Here is a 21,116-nt window from a genome sequence, read left to right as displayed (position 1 = left end):
GTCTTGGCTAAGGTGTCTTGGCTAATGTGTCTTGGCTAATGTGTCTCGGCTAAAGTGTCTTGGCTAATGTGTCTTGGCTAAGGTGTCTTGGCTAAGGTGTCTTGGCTAAGGTGTCTTGGCTAATGTGTCTTGGCTAAGGTGTCTTGGCTAAGGTGTCTTGGCTAATGTGTCTTGGCTAAGGTGTCTTGGCTAAGGTGTCTTGGCTAAGGTGTCTTGGCTAATGTGTCTTGGCTAAGGTGTCTTGGCTAAGGTGTCTTGGCTAAGGTGTCTTGGCTAAGGTGTCTTGGCTAAGGTGTCTTGGCTAAGGTGTCTTGGCTAATGTGTCTTGGCTAAGGTGTCTTGGCTAAGGTGTCTTGGCTAAGGTGTCTTGGCTAATGTGTCTTGGCTAATGTGTCTTGGCTAATGTGTCTTGGCTAATGTATCTTGTCTAAAGTGTCTTGGCTAAAGTGTCTTGGCTAAGGTGTCTTGGCTAATGTGTCTTGGCTAAGGTGTCTTGGCTAATATGTCTCGGCTAAGGTGTCTTGGCTAAGGTGTCTTGGCTAAGGTGTCTTGGCTAAGGTGTCTTGGCTAAGGTGTCCTGGCTAATGTGTCTTGGCTAAGGTGTCTTGGCTAAGGTGTCTTGGCTAATGTGTCTTGGCTAAGGTGTCTTGGCTAATGTGTCTTGGCTAAGGTGTCTTGGCTAAGGTGTCTTGGTTAAGGTGTCTTGGCTAAGGTGTACTGGCTAATGTGTCTCGGCTAAGGTGTCTGGGCTAAAGTGTCTTGGCTAATGTGTCTTGGCTAAGGTGTCTTGGCTAAGGTGTCTTGGCTAAGGTGTCTTGGCTAAGGTGTCTTGGCTAATGTGTCTTGGCTAATGTGTCACGCCTAAAGTGTCTTGGCTAATGTGTCTTGGCTAAGGTGTCTTTGCTAAGGTGTCTTGGCTAAGGTGTCTTGGCTAATGTGTCTTGGCTAAGGTGTCTTGGCTAAGGTGTCTTGGCTAATGTGTCTTGGCTAAGGTGTCTTGGCTAATGTGTCTCGGCTAAGGTGTCTTGGCTAAGGTGTCTTGGCTAATGTGTCTTGGCTAAGGTGTCTTGGTTAAGGTGTCTTGGCTAAGGTGTCTTGGCTAATGTGTCTTGGCTAAGGTGTCTTGGCTAAGGTGTCTTGGCTAATGTGTCTCGGCTAAGGTGTCTTGGCTAATGTGTCTTGGCTAATGTGTCTTGGCTAAGGTGTCTTGGCTAAGGTGTCTTGGCTAATGTGTCTTGGCTAATGTGTCTTGGCTAAGGTGTCTTGGCTAAGGTGTCTTGGCTAAGGTGTCTTGGCTAAGGTGTCTTGGCTAAAGTGTCTTGGCTAATGTGTCTCGGCTAAGGTGTCTTGGCTAATGTGTCTTGGCTAAGGTGTCTTGGCTAATGTGTCTTGGCTAATGTGTCTTGGCTAAGGTGTCTTGGCTAATGTGTCTTGGCTAAGGTGTCTTGGCTAAGGTGTCTTGGCTAAGGTGTCTTGGCTAAGGTGTCTTGGCTAAGGTGTCTTGGCTAATGTGTCTTGGCTAATGTGTCTTGGCTAAGGTGTCTTGGCTAAGGTGTCTTGGCTAAGGTGTCTTGGCTAAGGTGTCTTGGCTAAGGTGTCTTGGCTAAGGTGTCTTGGCTAATGTGTCTTGGCTAATGTGTCTTGGCTAAGGTGTCTTGGCTAATGTGTCTTGGCTAAGGTGTCTTGGCTAAGGTGTCTTGGCTAAGGTGTCTTGGCTAAGGTGTCTTGGCTAATGTGTCTCGGCTAAAGTGTCTTGGCTAATGTGTCTTGGCTAAGGTGTCTTGGCTAAGGTGTCTTGGCTAATGTGTCTCGTCTAAAGTGTCTTGGCTAAGGTGTCTTGGCTAATGTGTCTTGGCTAAGGTGTCTTGGCTAATGTGTCTTGGCTAATGTGTCTCGGCTAAAGTGTCTTGGCTAATGTGTCTTGGCTAAGGTGTCTTGGCTAAGGTGTCTTGGCTAAGGTGTCTTGGCTAATGTGTCTTGGCTAAGGTGTCTTGGCTAAGGTGTCTTGGCTAATGTGTCTTGGCTAAGGTGTCTTGGCTAAGGTGTCTTGGCTAAGGTGTCTTGGCTAATGTGTCTTGGCTAATGTGTCTTGGCTAATGTGTCTCGGCTAAGGTGTCTTGGCTAAGGTGTCTTGGCTAAGGTGTCTTGGCTAAGGTGTCTTGGCTAATGTGTCTTGGCTAAGGTGTCTTGGCTAAGGTGTCTTGGCTAATGTGTCTTGGCTAAGGTGTCTTGGCTAATGTGTCTCGGCTAATGTGTCTTGGCTAAGGTGTCTTGGCTAAAGTGTCTTGGCTAATGTGTCTTGGCTATGGTGTCTTGGCTAAGGTGTCTTGGCTAAGGTGTCTTGGCTAAGGTGTCTTGGCTAAGGTGTCTTGGCTAATGTGTCTTGGCTAAGGTGTCTTGGCTAAGGTGTCTTGGCTAAGGTGTCTTGGCTAATGTGTCTTGGCTAATGTGTCTTGGCTAATGTGTCTCGGCTAAAGTGTCTTGGCTAATGTGTCTTGGCTAAAGTGTCTTGGCTAATGTGTCTTGGCTAATGTGTCTTGGCTAAGGTGTCTTGGCTAAGGTGTCTTGGCTAATGTGTCTTGGCTAAGGTGTCTTGGCTAATGTGTCTCGGCTAATGTGTCTTGGCTAAGGTGTCTTGGCTAAAGTGTCTTGGCTAAGGTGTCTTGGCTAAGGTGTCTTGGCTAAGGTGTCTTGGCTAATGTGTCTTGGCTAATGTGTCTCGGCTAAGGTGTCTTGGCTAAGGTGTCTTGGCTAAGGTGTCTTGGCTAAGGTGTCTTGGCTAATGTGTCTTGGCTAAGGTGTCTTGGCTAAGGTGTCTTGGCTAAGGTGTCTTGGCTAAGGTGTCTTGGCTAATGTGTCTCGGCTAATGTGTCTTGGCTAAGGTGTCTTGGCTAAAGTGTCTTGGCTAATGTGTCTTGGCTAAGGTGTCTTGGCTAAGGTGTCTTGGCTAAGGTGTCTTGGCTAATGTGTCTTGGCTAATGTGTCTCGGCTAAGGTGTCTTGGCTAATGTGTCTTGGCTAAGGTGTCTTGGCTAAGGTGTCTTGGCTAATGTGTCTTGGCTAAGGTGTCTTGGCTAAGGTGTCTTGGCTAATGTGTCTTGGCTAAGGTGTCTTGGCTAAAGTGTCTTGGCTAATGTGTCTTGGCTAAGGTGTCTTGGCTAATGTGTCTCGGCTAATGTGTCTTGGCTAAGGTGTCTTGGCTAAAGTGTCTTGGCTAAGGTGTCTTGGCTAAGGTGTCTTGGTTAAGGTGTCTTGGCTAATGTGTCTTGGCTAATGTGTCTCGGCTAAGGTGTCTTGGCTAAGGTGTCTTGGCTAAGGTGTCTTGGCTAAGGTGTCTTGGCTAATGTGTCTTGGCTAAGGTGTCTTGGCTAAGGAGTCTTGGCTAATGTGTCTTGGCTAAGGTGTCTTGGCTAATGTGTCTCGGCTAGTGTGTCTTGGCTAAGGTGTCTTGGCTAAAGTGTCTTAGCTAATGTGTCTTGGCTAAGGTGTCTTGGCTAAGGTGTCTTGGCTAAGGTGTCTTGGCTAATGTGTCTTGGCTAAGGTGTCTTGGCTAATGTGTCTTGGCTAAGGTGTCTTGGCTAATGTGTCTCGGCTAATGTGTCTTGGCTAAGGTGTCCTGGCTAAAGTGTCTTGGCTAAGGTGTCTTGGCTAAGGTGTCTTGGCTAAGGTGTCTTGGCTAATGTGTCTTGGCTAAGGTGTCTTGGCTAAGGTGTCTTGGCTAAGGTGTCTTGGCTAAGGTGTCTTGGCTAAGGTGTCTTGGCTAAGGTGTCTTGGCTAATGTGTCTCGGCTAATGTGTCTTGGCTAATGTGTTTTGGCTTATGTGTCTTGGTTAATGTGTCTTGACTTAGGTGTCTCGGCTATAGTGTCTTGGCTAAGGTGTCTTGGCTAAGGTGTCTTGGCTAATGTGTCTTGGCTAAGGTGTCTTGGCTAATGTGTCTTGGCTAAGGTGTCTTGGCTAAGGTGTCTTGGCTAAGGTGTCTTGGCTAAGGTGTCTTGGCTAATGTGTCTTGGCTAAGGTGTCTTGGCTAAGGTGTCTTGGCTAATGTGTCTCGGCTAATGTGTCTTGGCTAATGTGTTTTGGCTTATGTGTCTTGGTTAATGTGTCTTGACTTAGGTGTCTCGGCTATAGTGTCTTGGCTAAGGTGTCTTGGCTAAGGTGTCTTGGCTAAGGTGTCTTGGCTAAGGTGTCTTGGCTAAGGTGTCTTGGCTAAGGTGTCTTGGCTAAGGTGTCTTGGCTAAGGTGTCTTGGCTAAGGTGTCTTGGCTAATGTGTCTTGGCTAAGGTGTCTTGGCTAAGGTGTCTTGGCTAAGGTGTCTTGGCTAATGTGTCTCGGCTAATGTGTCTTGGCTAATGTGTTTTGGCTTATGTGTCTTGGTTAATGTGTCTTGACTTAGGTGTCTCGGCAATAGTGTCTTGGCTAAGGTGTCTTGGCTAAGGTGTCTTGGCTAATGTGTCTTGGCTAAGGTGTCTTGGCTAATGTGTCTTGGCTAAGGTGTCTTGGCTAAGGTGTCTTGGCTAAGGTGTCTTGGCTAAGGTGTCTTGGCTAATGTGTCTTGGCTAAGGTGTCTTGGCTAAGGTGTCTTGGCTAATGTGTCTCGGCTAATGTGTCTTGGCTAATGTGTTTTGGCTTATGTGTCTTGGTTAATGTGTCTTGACTTAGGTGTCTCGGCTATAGTGTCTTGGCTAATGTGTCTTGGCTAATGTGTCTTGGCTAAGGTGTCTTGGCTAAGGTGTCTTGGCTAAGGTGTCTTGGCTAAGGTGTCTTGGCTAAGGTGTCTTGGCTAAGGTGTCTTGGCTAAGGTGTCTTGGCTAATGTGTCTTGGCTAAGGTGTCTTGGCTAAGGTGTCTTGGCTAAGGTGTCTCGGCTAATGTGTCTCGGCTAAGGTGTCTTGGCTAATGTGTCTTGGCTAATGTGTCTTGGCTAAGGTGTCTTGGCTAATGTGTTTCGGCTAAGGTGTCTTGGCTAAAATGTCTTGGCTAATGTGTCTTGGCTAAGGTGTCTTGGCTAAGGTGTCTTGGCTAATGTGTCTTGGCTAAGGTGTCTTGGCTAAGGTGTCTTGGCTAATGTGTCTTGGCTAAGGTGTCTTGGCTAAGGTGTCTTGGCTAAGGTGTCTCGGCTAAGGTGTCTTGGCTAATGTGTCTTGGCTAAGGTGTCTTGGCTAAGGTGTCTTGGCTAAGGTGTCTTGACTAATGTGTCTCGGCTAAGGTGTCTTGGCTAAAATGTCTTGGCTAATGTGTCTTGGCTAAGGTGTCTTGGCTAGGTGTCTTGGCTAAGGTGTCTTGGCTAAGGTGTCTTGGCTAAGGTGTCTTGGCTAAGGTGTCTTGGCTAATGTGTCTCGGCTAAGGTGTCTTGGCTAAAATGTCTTGGCTAATGTGTCTTGGCTAAGGTGTCTTGGCTAAGGTGTCTTGGCTAAGGTGTCTTGGTTAATGTGTCTCGGCTAAGGTGTCTTGGCTAATGTGTCTCGGCTAAGGTGTCTTGGCTAATGTGTCTTGGCTAAGGTGTCTTGGCTAAGGTGTCTTGGCTAATGTGTCTTGGCTAAGGTGTTTTGGCTAAGGTGTCTTGGCTAATGTGTCTTGGCTAATGTGTCTTGGCTAAGGTGTCTTGGCTAATGTGTCTTGGCTAAGGTGTCTTGGCTAAGGTGTCTTGGTTAATGTGTCTCGGCTAAGGTGTCTTGGCTAATGTGTCTCGGCTAAGGTGTCTTGGCTAATGTGTCTTGGCTAAGGTGTCTTGGCTAAGGTGTCTTGGCTAATGTGTCTTGGCTAAGGTGTTTTGGCTAAGGTGTCTTGGCTAATGTGTCTCGGCTAAGGTGTCTTGGCTAATGTGTCTTGGCTAATGTGTCTTGGCTAAGGTGTCTTGGCTAATGTGTTTCGGCTAAGGTGTCTTGGCTAAAATGTCTTGGCTAATGTGTCTTGGCTAAGGTGTCTTGGCTAAGGTGTCTTGGCTAAGGTGTCTTGGCTAAGGTGTCTTGGCTAAGGTGTCTTGGCTAAGGTGTCTTGGCTAAAGTGTCTTGGCTAACGTGTCTCGGCTAATGTGTCTTGGCTAAGGTGTCTTGGCTAAGGTGTCTTGGCTAAGGTGTCTTGGCTAAGGTGTCTTGGCTAAAGTGTCTTGGCTAATGTGTCTTGGCTATGGTGTCTTGGCTAAGGTGTCTTGGCTAAGGTGTCTTGGCTAAGGTGTCTTGGCTAATGTGTCTTGGCTAAAGTGTCTTGGCTAAGGTGTCTTGGCTAAGGTGTCTTGGCTAAGGTGTCTTGGCTAAGGTGTCTTGGCTAATGTGTCTTGGCTAAGGTGTCTTGGCTAAGGTGTCTTGGCTAACGTGTCTCGGCTAATGTGTCTTGGCTAATGTGGCTTGGCTAAGGTGTCTTGGCTAAGGTGTCTTGGCTAAGGTGTCTTGGCTAATGTGTTTCGGCTAAGGTGTCTTGGCTAAAATGTCTTGGCTAATGTGTCTTGGCTAAGGTGTCTTGGCTAAGGTGTCTTGGCTAAGGTGTCTTGGCTAAGGTGTCTTGGCTAAGGTGTCTTGGCTAAGGTGTCTTGGCTAAGGTGTCTTGGCTAATGTGTCTCGGCTAATGTGTCTTGGCTAAGGTGTCTTGGCTAAGGTGTCTTGGTTAATGTGTCTCGGCTAAGGTGTCTTGGCTAATGTGTCTCGGCTAAGGTGTCTTGGCTAATGTGTCTTGGCTAATGTGTCTCGGCTAAGGTGTCTTGGCTAATGTGTCTTGGCTAAGGTGTCTTGGCTAAGGTGTCTTGGCTAATGTGTCTTGGCTAATGTGTCTTGGCTAAGGTGTCTTGGCTAATGTGTCTTGGCTAAGGTGTCTTGGCTAAGGTGTCTTGGTTAATGTGTCTCGGCTAAGGTGTCTTGGCTAATGTGTCTCGGCTAAGGTGTCTTGGCTAATGTGTCTTGGCTAAGGTGTCTTGGCTAAGGTGTCTTGGCTAATGTGTCTTGGCTAAGGTGTTTTGGCTAAGGTGTCTTGGCTAATGTGTCTCGGCTAAGGTGTCTTGTCTAATGTGTCTTGGCTAATGTGTCTTGGCTAAGGTGTCTTGGCTAAGGTGTCTTGGCTAAGGTGTCTTGGCTAAGGTGTCTTGGCTAAGGTGTCTTGGCTAAGGTGTCTTGGCTAAAGTGTCTTGGCTAACGTGTCTCGGCTAATGTGTCTTGGCTAAGGTGTCTTGGCTAAGGTGTCTTGGCTAAGGTGTCTTGGCTAAGGTGTCTTGGCTAAAGTGTCTTGGCTAATGTGTCTTGGCTATGGTGTCTTGGCTAAGGTGTCTTGGCTAAGGTGTCTTGGCTAAGGTGTCTTGGCTAATGTGTCTTGGCTAAAGTGTCTTGGCTAAGGTGTCTTGGCTAAGGTGTCTTGGCTAAGGTGTCTTGGCTAAGGTGTCTTGGCTAATGTGTCTTGGCTAAGGTGTCTTGGCTAAGGTGTCTTGGCTAACGTGTCTCGGCTAATGTGTCTTGGCTAATGTGGCTTGGCTAAGGTGTCTTGGCTAAGGTGTCTTGGCTAAGGTGTCTTGGCTAATGTGTTTCGGCTAAGGTGTCTTGGCTAAAATGTCTTGGCTAATGTGTCTTGGCTAAGGTGTCTTGGCTAAGGTGTCTTGGCTAAGGTGTCTTGGCTAAGGTGTCTTGGCTAAGGTGTCTTGGCTAAGGTGTCTTGGCTAAGGTGTCTTGGCTAATGTGTCTCGGCTAATGTGTCTTGGCTAAGGTGTCTTGGCTAAGGTGTCTTGGTTAATGTGTCTCGGCTAAGGTGTCTTGGCTAATGTGTCTCGGCTAAGGTGTCTTGGCTAATGTGTCTTGGCTAATGTGTCTCGGCTAAGGTGTCTTGGCTAATGTGTCTTGGCTAAGGTGTCTTGGCTAAGGTGTCTTGGCTAATGTGTCTTGGCTAATGTGTCTTGGCTAAGGTGTCTTGGCTAATGTGTCTTGGCTAAGGTGTCTTGGCTAAGGTGTCTTGGTTAATGTGTCTCGGCTAAGGTGTCTTGGCTAATGTGTCTCGGCTAAGGTGTCTTGGCTAATGTGTCTTGGCTAAGGTGTCTTGGCTAAGGTGTCTTGGCTAATGTGTCTTGGCTAAGGTGTTTTGGCTAAGGTGTCTTGGCTAATGTGTCTCGGCTAAGGTGTCTTGTCTAATGTGTCTTGGCTAATGTGTCTTGGCTAAGGTGTCTTGGCTAATGTGTTTCGGCTAAGGTGTCTTGGCTAAAATGTCTTGGCTAATGTGTCTTGGCTAAGGTGTCTTGGCTAAGGTGTCTTGGCTAAGGTGTCTTGGCTAAGGTGTCTTGGCTAAGGTGTCTTGGCTAAGGTGTCTTGGCTAAGGTGTCTTGGCTAATGTGTCTCGGCTTATGTGTCTTGGCTAAGGTGTCTTGGCTAATGTGTCTCGGCTAAGGTGTCTTGGCTAATGTGTCTTGGCTAATGTGTCTTGGCTAAGGTGTCTTGGCTAAGGTGTCTTGGCTAAGGTGTCTTGGCTAAGGTGTCTTGGCTAAGGTGTCTTGGCTGAGGTGTCTTGGCTAAGGTGTCTTGGCTAATGTGTCTTGGCTTAGGTGTCTTGGCTAAGGTGTCTTGGCTAATGTGTCTCGGCTAAGGTGTCTTGGCTAATGTGTCTTGGCTAATGTGTCTTGGCTAATGTGTCTTGGCGTAGGTGTCTTGGCTAATGTGTCTTGGCTAAGGTGTCTTGGCTAATGTGTCTCGGCTAAGGTGTCTTGGCTAATGTGTCTTGGCTAAGGTGTCTTGGCTAAGGTGTCTTGGCTAAGGTGTCTTGGCTAAGGTGTCTTGGCTAATGTGTCTTGGCTAAGGTGTCTTGGCTAAGGTGTCTTGGCTAATGTGTCTCGGCTAATGTGTCTTGGCTAATGTGTTTTGGCTTATGTGTCTTGGTTAATGTGTCTTGACTAAGGTGTCTCGGCTATAGTGTCTTGGCTAAGGTGTCTTGGCTAAGGTGTCTTGGCTAATGTGTCTTGGCTAAGGTGTCTTGGCTAAGGTGTCTTGGCTAATGTGTCTCGGCTAAGGTGTCTTGGCTAATGTGTCTTGGCTAATGTGTCTTGGCTAATGTGTCTTGGCGTAGGTGTCTTGGCTAATGTGTCTTGGCTAAGGTGTCTTGGCTAATGTGTCTCGGCTAAGGTGTCTTGGCTAAAATGTCTTGGCTAATGTGTCTTGGCTAATGTGTCTTGGCTAAGGTGTCTTGGCTAAGGTGTCTTGGCTAAGGTGTCTTGGCTAAGGTGTCTTGGCTAAGGTGTCTTGGCTAAGGTGTCTTGGCTAAGGTGTCTTGGCTAATGTGTCTCGGCTAATGTGTCTTGGCTAAGGTGTCTTGGCTAAGGTGTCTTGGCTAATGTGTCTCGGCTAAGGTGTCTTGGCTAATGTGTCTTGGCTAAGGTGTCTTGGCTAAGGTGTCTTGGCTAAGGTGTCTTGGCTAATGTGTCTTGGCTAAGGTGTCTTGGCTAAGGTGTCTTGGCTAATGTGTCTTGGCTAAGGTGTCTTGGCTAAGGTGTCTTGGCTAAGGTGTCTTGGCTAAGGTGTCTTGGCTAAGGTGTCTCGGCTAAGGTGTCTTGGCTAATGTGTCTCGGCTAAGGTGTCTTGGCTAATGTGTCTTGGCTAAGGTGTCTTGGCTAATGTGTCTCGGCTAAGGTGTCTTGGCTAATGTGTCTTGGCTAAGGTGTCTTGGCTAAGGTGTCTTGGCTAAGGTGTCTTGGCTAAGGTGTCTTGGCTAATGTGTCTTGGCTAAGGTGTCTTGGCTAAGGTGTCTTGGCTAATGTGTCTCGGCTAAGGTGTCTTGGCTAATGTGTCTTGGCTTATGTGTCTTGGTTAATGTGTCTTGACTTAGGTGTCTCGGCTAAGGTGTCTTGGCTAATGTGTCTTGGCTAATGTGTCTCGGCTAAGGTGTCTTGGCTAATGTGTCTTGGCTAAGGTGTCTTGGCTAAGGTGTCTTGGCTAATGTGTCTCGGCTAAGGTGTCTTGGCTAATGTGTCTTGGCTTATGTGTCTTGGTTAATGTGTCTTGACTTAGGTGTCTCGGCTAAGGTGTCTTGGCTAATGTGTCTTGGCTAATGTGTCTCGGCTAAGGTGTCTTGGCTAATGTGTCTTGGCTAATGTGTCTTGGCTAAGGTGTCTTGGCTAAGGTGTCTTGGCTAATGTGTCTCGGCTAAGGTGTCTTGGCTAATGTGTCTTGGCTAAGGTGTCTTGGCTAATGTGTCTCGGCGAAGGTGTCTTGGCTAATGTGTCTTGGCTAAGGTGTCTTGGCTAAGGTGTCTTGGCTAAGGTGTCTTGGCTAAGGTGTCTTGGCTAATGTGTCTTGGCTAAGGTGTCTTGGCTAAGGTGTCTTGGCTATTGTGTCTCGGCTAAGGTGTCTTGGCTAAGGTGTCTTGGCTAAGGTGTCTTGGCTAAGGTGTCTTGGCTAAGGTGTCTTGGCTAAGGTGTCTTGGCTAATGTGTCTTGGCTAATGTGTCTCGGCTAAGGTGTCTTGGCTAATGTGTCTTGGCTAATGTGTCTTGGCTAAGGTGTCTTGGCTAAGGTGTCTTGGCTAATGTGTCTTGGCTAAGGTGTCTTGGCTAATGTGTCTTGGCTAAGGTGTCTTGGCTAAGGTGTCTTTGCTAATGTGTCTTGGCTAAGGTGTCTTTGCTAATGTGTCTCGGCTAAGGTGTCTTGGCTAATGTGTCTTGGCTAATGTGTCTTGGCTAAGGTTACTTGGCTAAGGTGTCTTGGCTAAGGTGTCTTGGCTAATGTGTCTTGGCTAATGTGTCTCGGCTAAGGTGTCTTGGCTAATGTGTCTTGGCTAATGTGTCTTGGCTAAGGTGTCTTGGCTAAGGTGTCTTGGCTAAGGTGTATTGGCTAAGGTGTCTTGGCTAAGGTGTCTTGGCTAAGGTGTCTTGGCTAATGTGTCTTGGCTAAGGTGTCTTGGCTAAGGTGTCTTGGCTAATGTGTCTTGGCTAAGGTGTCTTCGCGAATGTGTCTTGGCTAATGTGTCTCGGCTAAGGTGTCTTGGCTAAGGTGTCTTGGCTAAGGTGTCTTCGCTAAGGTGTCTCGGCTAATGTGTCTTGGCTAATGTGTCTTGGCTAATGTGTCTTGGCTAAGGTGTCTTGGCTAAGGTGTCTTGGCTAAGGTGTCTTGGCTAAGGTGTCTTGGCTAATGTGTCTCGGCTAATGTGTCTTGGCTAAGGTGTCTTGGCTAAGGTGTCTTGGCTAATGTGTCTCGGCTAAGGTGTCTTGGCTAATGTGTCTTGGCTAAGGTGTCTTGGCTAAGGTGTCTTGGCTAATGTGTCTTGGCTAAGGTGTCTTCGCTAATGTGTCTTGGCTAATGTGTCTCGGCTAAGGTGTCTTGGCTAAGGTGTCTTGGCTAAGGTGTCTTGGCTAAGGTGTCTTGGCTAATGTGTCTTGGCTAAGGTGTCTTGGCTAAGGTGTATTGGCTAACGTGTCTTGGCTAAGGTGTCTTGGCTAAGGTGTCTTGGCTAATGTGTCTCGGCTAAGGTGTCTTGGCTAATGTGTCTTGGCTAATGTGTCTTGGCTAATGTGTCTTGGCTTAGGTGTCTTGGCTAATGTGTCTTGGCTAAGGTGTCTTGGCTAATGTGTCTTGGCTAAGGTGTATTGGCTAATGTGTCTTGGCTAAGGTGTCTTGGCTAAGGTGTCTTGGCTAAGGTGTCTTGGCTAAAGTGTCTTGGCTAAGGTGTCTTGGCTAATGTGTCCTGGCTAAGGTGTCTTGGCTAATGTGTCTTGGCTAAGGTGTCTTGGCTAAGGTGTCTTCGCTAAGGTGTCTCGGCTAATGTGTCTTGGCTAATGTGTCTTGGCTAAGGTGTCTTGGCTAATGTGTCTTGGCTAAGGTGTCTTGGCTAATGTGTCTTGGCTAAGGTGTCTTCGCTAATGTGTCTTGGCTAATGTGTCTCGGCTAAGGTGTCTTGGCTAAGGTGTCTTGGCTAAGGTGTCTTCGCTAAGGTGTCTCGGCTAATGTGTCTTGGCTAATGTGTCTTGGCTAATGTGTCTTGGCTAAGGTGTCTTGGCTAATGTGTCTTGGCTAATGTGTCTCGGCTAATGTGTCTTGGCTAATGTGTCTTGGCTAAGGTGTCTTTGCTAATGTGTCTTGGCTAATGTGTCTCGGCTAATGTGTCTTGGCTAAGGTGTCTTGGCTAAGATGTCTTGGCTAATGTGTCTTGGCTAAGGTGTCTTGGCTAAAATGTCTTGGCTAAGGTGTCTTGGTCAATGTGTCTTGGCTAAGGTGTCTTGGCTAAGGTGTCTTGGCTAAGGTGTCTTGGCTAAGGTGTCTTGGCAAATGTGTCTTGGCTAATGTGTCTTGGCTAAGGTTTCTTGGCTAAGGTGTCTTGGCTAATGTGTCTCGGCTAATGTGGCTTGGCTAAGGTGTCTTGGCTAAGGTGTCTTGGCTAATGTGTCTTGGCTAAGGTGTCTTGGCTAAGGTGTCTTGGCTAAGGTGTCTTGGCTAAGGTGTCTTGGCTAATGTGTCTCGGCTAAGGTGTCTTGGCTAATGTGTCTTGGCTAAGGTGTCTTGGCAAATGTGTCTTGGCTAATGTGTCTTGGCTAAGGTGTCTTGGCTAAGGTGTCTTGGCTAATGTGTCTCGGCTAATGTGTCTTGGCTAATGTGTCTTGGCTAAGGTGTCTTGGCTAAGGTGTCTTGGCTAAGGTGTCTTGGCTAATGTGTCTCGGCTAAGGTGTCTTGGCTAATGTGTCTTGGCTTAGGTGTCTTGGCTAATGTGTCTTGGCTGAGGTGTCTTGGCTAATGTGTCTCGGCTAAGGTGTCTTGGCTAATGTGTCTTGGCTAATGTGTCTTGGCTAAGGTGTCTTGGCTAATGTGTCTTGGCTAAGGTGTCTTGGCTAAGGTGTCTTGGCTAATGTGTCTTGGCTAATGTGTCTTGGCTAAGGTGTCTAGGCTAATGTGTCTCGGCTAAGGTGTCTTGGCTAACGTGTCTTGGCTTAGGTGTCTTGGCTAATGTGTCTTGGCTAAGGTGTCTTGGCTAATGTGTCTCGGCTAAGGTGTCTTGGCTAATGTGTCTTGGCTAATGTGTCTTGGCTAAGGTGTCTTGGCTAATGTGTCTTGGCTAATGTGTCTTGGCTAAGGTGTCTTGGCTAAGGTGTCTTGGCTAATGTGTCTTGGCTAAGGTGTCTTGGCTAAGGTGTCTTGGCTAATGTGTCTCGGCTAAGGTGTCTTGGCTAATGTGTCTTGGCTAAGGTGTCTTGGCTAAGGTGTCTTGGCTAAGGTGTCTTGGCTAATGTGTCTCGGCTAAGGTGTCTTGGCTAAAATGTCTTGGCTAATGTGTCTTGGCTAAGGTGTCTTGGCTAGGTGTCTTGGCTAAGGTGTCTTGGCTAAGGTGTCTCGGCTAAGGTGTCTTGGCTAAGGTGTCTTGGCTAAGGTGTCTCGGCTAAGGTGTCTTGGCTAAAATGTCTTGGCTAATGTGTCTTGGCTAAGGTGTCTTGGCTAAGGTGTCTTGGCTAAGGTGTCTTGGCTAATGTGTCTCGGCTAAGGTGTCTTGGCTAATGTGTCTTGGCTTAGGTGTCTTGGCTAATGTGTCTTGGCTAAGGTGTCTTGGCTAATGTGTCTCGGCTAAGGTGTCTTGGCTAATGTGTCTTGGCTAATGTGTCTTGGCTAAGGTGTCTTGGCTAATGTGTCTTGGCTAAGGTGTCTTGGCTAAGGTGTCTTGGCTAATGTGTCTCGGCTAAGGTGTCTTGACTAATGTGTCTCGGCTAAGGTGTCTTGGCTAATGTGTCTTGGCTAAGGTGTCTTGGCTAAGGTGTCTTGGCTAATGTGTCTTGGCTAAGGTGTTTTGGCTAAGGTGTCTTGCCTAATGTGTCTCGGCTAAGGTGTCTTGGCTAATGTGTCTTGGCTAATGTGTCTTGGCTAAGGTGTCTTGGCTAATGTGTCTCGGCTAAGGTGTCTTGGCTAAAATGTCTTGGCTAATGTGTCTTGGCTAAGGTGTCTTGGCTAAGGTGTCTTGGCTAAGGTGTCTTGGCTAAGGTGTCTTGGCTAAGGTGTCTTGGCTAAGGTGTCTTGGCTAAGGTGTCTTGGCTAATGTGTCTCGGCTAATGTGTCTTGGCTAAGGTGTCTTGGCTAAGGTGTCTTGGCTAATGTGTCTCGGCTAAGGTGTCTTGGCTAATGTGTCTTGGCTAATGTGTCTTGGCTAAGGTGTCTTGGCTAAGGTGTCTTGGCTAAGGTGTCTTGGCTAAGGTGTCTTGGCTAAGGTGTCTTGGCTAAGGTGTCTTGGCTAAGGTGTCTTGGCTAATGTGTCTTGGCTTAGGTGTCTTGGCTAAGGTGTCTTGGCTAATGTGTCTCGGCTAAGGTGTCTTGGCTAATGTGTCTTGGCTAATGTGTCTTGGCTAATGTGTCTTGGCGTAGGTGTCTTGGCTAATGTGTCTTGGCTAAGGTGTCTTGGCTAATGTGTCTCGGCTAAGGTGTCTTGGCTAATGTGTCTTGGCTAAGGTGTCTTGGCTAAGGTGTCTTGGCTAAGGTGTCTTGGCTAAGGTGTCTTGGCTAATGTGTCTTGGCTAAGGTGTCTTGGCTAAGGTGTCTTGGCTAATGTGTCTCGGCTAAGGTGTCTTGGCTAATGTGTTTTGGCTTATGTGTCTTGGTTAATGTGTCTTGACTTAGGTGTCTCGGCTATTGTGTCTTGGCTAAGGTGTCTTGGCTAAGGTGTCTTGGATAAGGTGTCTTGGCTAAGGTGTCATCGCTAATGTGTCTCGGCTAAGGTGTCTTGGCTAAGGTGTCTTGGCTAAGGTGTCTTGGCTAATGTGTCTCGGCTAAGGTGTCTTGGCTAATGTGTCTTGGCTAATGTGTCTCGGCTAAGGTGTCTTGGCTAATGTGTCTTGGCTAATGTGTCTTGGCTAAGGTGTCTTGGATAAGGTGTCTTGGCTAAGGTGTCTTGGCTAAGGTGTCTTGGCTAAGGTGTCTTGGCTAAGGTGTCTTGGCTAATGTGTCTTGGCTAAGGTGTCTTGGCTAAGGTGTCTTGGCTAATGTGTCTTGGCTAAGGTGTCTTCGCGAATGTGTCTTGGCTAATGTGTCTCGGCTAAGGTGTCTTGGCTAAGGTGTCTTGGCTAAGGTGTCTTCGCTAAGGTGTCTTGGCTAATGTGTCTTGGCTAAGGTGTCTTGACTAAGGTGTCTTGGCTAATGTGTCTTGGCTAAGGTGTCTTCGCGAATGTGTCTTGGCTAATGTGTCTCGGCTAAGGTGTCTTGGCTAAGGTGTCTTGGCTAAGGTGTCTTCGCTAAGGTGTCTCGGCTAATGTGTCTTGGCTAATGTGTCTTGGCTAATGTATCTTGGCTAAGGTGTCTTGACTGAGGTGTCTTGGCTAAGGTGTCTTGGCTAAGGTGTCTTGGCTAATGTGTCTCGGCTAATGTGTCTTGGCTAAGGTGTCTTGGCTAAGGTGTCTTGGCTAATGTGTCTCGGCTAAGGTGTCTTGGCTAATGTGTCTTGGCTAATGTGTCTTGGCTAAGGTGTCTTCGCTAATGTGTCTTGGCTAAGGTGTCTTGGCTAATGTGTCTTGGCTAAGGTGTCTTGGCTAATGTGTCTCGGCTAATGTGTCTTGGCTAATGTGTCTTGGCTAAGGTGTCTTGGCTAAGGTGTCTTGGCTAAGGTGTCTTGGCTAATGTGTCTCGGCTAAGGTGTCTTGGCTAAAATGTCTTGGCTAATGTGTCTTGGCTAAGGTGTCTTGGCTAAGGTGTCTTGGCTAAGGTGTCTTGGCTAAGGTGTCTTGGCTAAGGTGTCTTGGCTAATGTGTCTCGGCTAAGGTGTCTTGGCTAAAATGTCTTGGCTAATGTGTCTTGGCTAATGTGTCTTGGCTAATGTGTCGTGGCTAAGGTGTCTTGGCTAAGGTGTCTTGGCTAAGGTGTCTTGGCTAATGTGTCTCGGCTAAGGTGTCTTGGCTAATGTGTCTTGGCTTAGGTGTCTTGGCTAATGTGTCTTGGCTAAGGTGTCTTGGCTAATGTGTCTCGGCTAAGGTGTCTTGGCTAATGTGTCTTGGCTAATGTGTCTTGGCTAAGGTGTCTTGGCTAATGTGTCTTGGCTAAGGTGTCTTGGCTAAGGTGTCTTGGCTAAGGTGTCTTGGCTAATGTGTCTCGGCTTATGTGTCTTGGCTAATGTGTCTTGGCTAAGGTGTCTTGGCTAAGGTGTCTTGGCTAATGTGTCTTGGCTAAGGTGTCTTGGCTAAGGTGTCTTGGCTAATGTGTCTCGGCTAAGGTGTCTCGGCTAATGTGTCTTGGCTAAGGTGTCTTGGCTAAGGTGTCTTGGCTAAGGTGTCTTGGCTAATGTGTCTCGGCTAAGGTGTCTTGGCTTAAATGTCTTGGCTAATGTGTCTTGGCTAAGGTGTCTTGGCTAATGTGTCTTGGCTAAGGTGTCTTGGCTAAGGTGTCTTGGCTAAGGTGTCTTGGCTAATGTGTCTCGGCTAAGGTGTCTTGGCTAATGTGTTTTGGCTTATGTGTCTTGGTTAATGTGTCTTGACTTAGGTGTCTCGGCTATTGTGTCTTGACTAAGGTGTCTTGGCTAAGGTGTCTTGGATAAGGTGTCTTGGCTAAGGTGTCATCGCTAATGTGTCTCGGCTAAGGTGTCTTGGCTAATGTGTCTCGGCTAAGGTGTCTTGGCTAATGTGTCTTGGCTAAGGTGTCTTGGCTAAGGTGTCTTGGCTAAGGTGTCTTAGCTAATGTGTCTCGGCTAAGGTGTCTTGGCTAAAATGTCTTGGCTAATGTGTCTTGGCTAAGGTGTCTTGGCTAAGGTGTCTTGGCTAAGGTGTCTTGGCTAAGGTGTCTTGGCTAAGGTGTCTTGGCTAATGTGTCTCGGCTAAGGTGTCTTGGCTAAAATGTCTTGGCTAATGTGTCTTGGCTAATGTGTCTTGGCTAATGTGTCGTGGCTAAGGTGTCTTGGCTAAGGTGTCTTGGCTAAGGTGTCTTGGCTAATGTGTCTCGGCTAAGGTGTCTTGGCTAATGTGTCTTGGCTTAGGTGTCTTGGCTAATGTGTCTTGGCTAAGGTGTCTTGGCTAATGTGTCTCGGCTAAGGTGTCTTGGCTAATGTGTCTTGGCTAATGTGTCTTGGCTAAGGTGTCTTGGCTAATGTGTCTTGGCTAAGGTGTCTTGGCTAAGGTGTCTTGGCTAAGGTGTCTTGGCTAATGTGTCTCGGCTTATGTGTCTTGGCTAATGTGTCTTGGCTAAGGTGTCTTGGCTAAGGTGTCTTGGCTAATGTGTCTTGGCTAAGGTGTCTTGGCTAAGGTGTCTTGGCTAATGTGTCTCGGCTAAGGTGTCTCGGCTAATGTGTCTTGGCTAAGGTGTCTTGGCTAAGGTGTCTTGGCTAAGGTGTCTTGGCTAATGTGTCTCGGCTAAGGTGTCTTGGCTTAAATGTCTTGGCTAATGTGTCTTGGCTAAGGTGTCTTGGCTAATGTGTCTTGGCTAAGGTGTCTTGGCTAAGGTGTCTTGGCTAAGGTGTCTTGGCTAATGTGTCTCGGCTAAGGTGTCTTGGCTAATGTGTTTTGGCTTATGTGTCTTGGTTAATGTGTCTTGACTTAGGTGTCTCGGCTATTGTGTCTTGGCTAAGGTGTCTTGGCTAAGGTGTCTTGGATAAGGTGTCTTGGCTAAGGTGTCATCGCTAATGTGTCTCGGCTAAGGTGTCTTGGCTAAGGTGTCTTGGCTAAGGTGTCTTGGCTAATGTGTCTCGGCTAAGGTGTCTTGGCTAATGTGTCTTGGCTAATGTGTCTCGGCTAAGGTGTCTTGGCTAATGTGTCTTGGCTAATGTGTCTTGGCTAAGGTGTCTTGGATAAGGTGTCTTGGCTAAGGTGTCTTGGCTAAGGTGTCTTGGCTAAGGTGTCTTGGCTAAGGTGTCTTGGCTAATGTGTCTTGGCTAAGGTGTCTTGGCTAAGGTGTCTTGGCTAATGTGTCTTGGCTAAGGTGTCTTCGCGAATGTGTCTTGGCTAATGTGTCTCGGCTAAGGTGTCTTGGCTAAGGTGTCTTGGCTAAGGTGTCTTCGCTAAGGTGTCTTGGCTATGGTGTCTTGGCTAAGGTGTCTTGGCTAAGGTGTCTTGGCTAAGGTGTCTTGGCTAATGTGTCTTGGCTAAAGTGTCTTGGCTAAGGTGTCTTGGCTAAGGTGTCTTGGCTAAGGTGTCTTGGCTAAGGTGTCTTGGCTAATGTGTCTTGGCTAAGGTGTCTTGGCTAAGGTGTCTTGGCTAACGTGTCTCGGCTAATGTGTCTTGGCTAATGTGGCTTGGCTAAGGTGTCTTGGCTAAGGTGTCTTGGCTAATGTGTCTCGGCTAATGTGTCTTGGCTAAGGTGTCTTGGCTAAGGTGTCTTGGCTAATGTGTCTCGGCTAAGGTGTCTTGGCTAATGTGTCTTGGCTAATGTGTCTTGGCTAAGGTGTCTTCGCTAATGTGTCTTGGCTAAGGTGTCTTGGCTAATGTGTCTTGGCTAAGGTGTCTTGGCTAATGTGTCTCGGCTAAGGTGTCTTGGCTAATGTGTCTTGGCTAAGGTGTCTTGGCTAAGGTGTCTTGGCTAAGGTGTCTTGGCTAATGTGTCTTGGCTAAGGTGTCTTGGCTAAGGTGTCTTGGCTAATGTGTCTCGGCTAAGGTGTCTTGGCTAAAATGTCTTGGCTAATGTGTCTTGGCTAATGTGTCTTGGCTAATGTGTCGTGGCTAAGGTGTCTTGGCTAAGGTGTCTTGGCTAAGGTGTCTTGGCTAATGTGTCTTGGCTAAGGTGTCTTGGCTAATGTGTCTCGGCTAAGGTGTCTTGGCTAATGTGTCTTGGCTAAGGTGTCTTGGCTAAGGTGTCTTGGCTAAGGTGTCTTGGCTAATGTGTCTTGGCTAAGGTGTCTTGGCTAAGGTGTCTTGGCTAATGTGTCTCGGCTAAGGTGTCTTGGCTAAAATGTCTTGGCTAATGTGTCTTGGCTAATGTGTCTTGGCTAATGTGTCTTGGCTAAGGTGTCTTGGCTAATGTGTCTTGGCTAAGGTGTCTTGGCTAATGTGTCTCGGCTAAAATGTCTTGGCTAAAATGTCTTGGCTAATGTGTCTTGGCTAAGGTGTCTTGGCTAAGGTGTCTTGGCTAAGGTGTCTTGGCTAAGGTGTCTTGGCTAAGGTGTCTTGGCTAATGTGTCTCGGCTAAGGTGTCTTGGCTAAAATGTCTTGGCTAATGTGTCTTGGCTAATGTGTCTTGGCTAATGTGTCGTGGCTAAGGTGTCTTGGCTAAGGTGTCTTGGCTAAGGTGTCTTGGCTAATGTGTCTCGGCTAAGGTGTCTTGGCTAATGTGTCTTGGCTTAGGTGTCTTGGCTAATGTGTCTTGGCTAAGGTGTCTTGGCTAATGTGTCTCGGCTAAGGTGTCTTGGCTAATGTGTCTTGGCTAATGTGTCTTGGCTAAGGTGTCTTGGCTAATGTGTCTTGGCTAAGGTGTCTTGGCTAAGGTGTCTTGGCTAAGGTGTCTTGGCTAATGTGTCTCGGCTTATGTGTCTTGGCTAATGTGTCTTGGCTAAGGTGTCTTGGCTAAGGTGTCTTGGCTAATGTGTCTTGGCTAAGGTGTCTTGGCTAAGGTGTCTTGGCTAATGTGTCTCGGCTAAGGTGTCTCGGCTAATGTGTCTTGGCTAAGGTGTCTTGGCTAAGGTGTCTTGGCTAAGGTGTCTTGGCTAATGTGTCTCGGCTAAGGTGTCTTGGCTTAAATGTCTTGGCTAATGTGTCTTGGCTAAGGTGTCTTGGCTAAGGTGTCTTGGCTAAGGTGTCTTGGCTAAGGTGTCTTGGCTAAGGTGTCTTGGCTAAGGTGTCTTGGCTAATGTGTCTCGGCTAAGGTGTCTTGGCTAAAATGTCTTGGCTAATGTGTCTTGGCTAAGGTGTCTTGGCTAAGGTGTCTTGGCTAAGGTGTCTTGGCTAATGTGTCTCGGCTAAGGTGTCTTGGCTAATGTGTCTTGGCTTAGGTGTCTTGGCTAATGTGTCTTGGCTAAGGTGTCTTGGCTAATGTGTCTCGGCTAAGGTGTCTTGGCTAATGTGTCTTGGCTAATGTGTCTTGGCTAAGGTGTCTTGGCTAATGTGTCTTGGCTAAGGTGTCTTGGCTAAGGTGTCTTGGCTAATGTGTCTCGGCTAAGGTGTCTTGGCTAATGTGTCTCGGCTAAAGTGTCTTGGCTAATGTGTCTTGGCTAAGGTGTCTTGGCTAAGGTGTCTTGGCTAATGTGTCTTGGCTAAGGTGTCTTGGCTAAGGTGTGTTGGCTAATGTGTCTCGGCTAAGGTGTCTTGGCTAATGTGTCTTGGCTAATGTGTCTTGACTAAGGTGTCTTGGCTAATGTGTCTCGGCTAAGGTGTCTTGGCTAAAATGTCTTGGCTAATGTGTCTTGGCTAAGGTGTCTTGGCTAAGGTGTCTTGGCTAAGGTGTCTTGGCTAAGGTGTCTTGGCTAAGGTGTCTTGGCTAAGGTGTCTTGGCTAAGGTGTCTTGGCTAAGGTGTCTTGGCTAATGTGTCTCGGCTAATGTGTCTTGGCTAAGGTGTCTTGGCTAATGTGTCTTGGCTAATGTGTCTCGGCTAAGGTGTCTTGGCTAATGTGTCTTGGCTAATGTGTCTTGGCGAAGGTGTCTTGGCTAAGGTGTCTTGGCTAAGGTGTCTTGGCTAAGGTGTCTTGGCTAAGGTGTCTTGGCTAAGGTGTCTTGGCTAAGGTGTGTTGGCTAATGTGTCTTGGCTAAGGTGTCTTGGCTAAGGTGTCTTGGCCAATGTGTCTCGGCTAAGGTGTCTTGGCTAATGTGTCTTGGCTAATGTGTCTTGGCTAATGTGTCTTGGCGTAGGTGTCTTGGCTAATGTGTCTTGGCTAAGGTGTCTTGGCTAATGTGTCTCGGCTAAGGTGTCTTGGCTAATGTGTCTTGGCTAAGGTGTCTTGGCTAAGGTGTCTTGGCTAATGTGTCTTGGCTAAGGTGTCTTGGCTAAGGTGTCTTGGCTAATGTGTCTCGGCTAAGGTGTCTTGGCTAATGTGTCTTGGCTTATGTGTCTTGGTTAATGTGTCTTGACTTAGGTGTCTCGGCTATTGTGTCTTGGCTAAGGTGTCTTGGCTAAGGTGTCTTGGCTAAGGTGTCTTGGCTAAGGTGTCATCGCTAATGTGTCTCGGCTAAGGTGTCTTGGCTAAGGTGTCTTGGCTAAGGTGTCTTGGCTAATGTGTCTCGGCTAAGGTGTCTTGGCTAATGTGTCTTGGCTAATGTGTCTCGGCTAAGGTGTCTTGGCTAATGTGTCTTG

The sequence above is a fragment of the Anopheles funestus genome, unplaced genomic scaffold (assembly GCF_943734845.2).
Source record: "Anopheles funestus unplaced genomic scaffold, idAnoFuneDA-416_04 scaffold_9_ctg1, whole genome shotgun sequence".
Lineage (NCBI taxonomy): Eukaryota > Metazoa > Arthropoda > Insecta > Diptera > Culicidae > Anopheles > Anopheles funestus.
Note: the sequence above shows the minus strand (reverse complement) of the source record.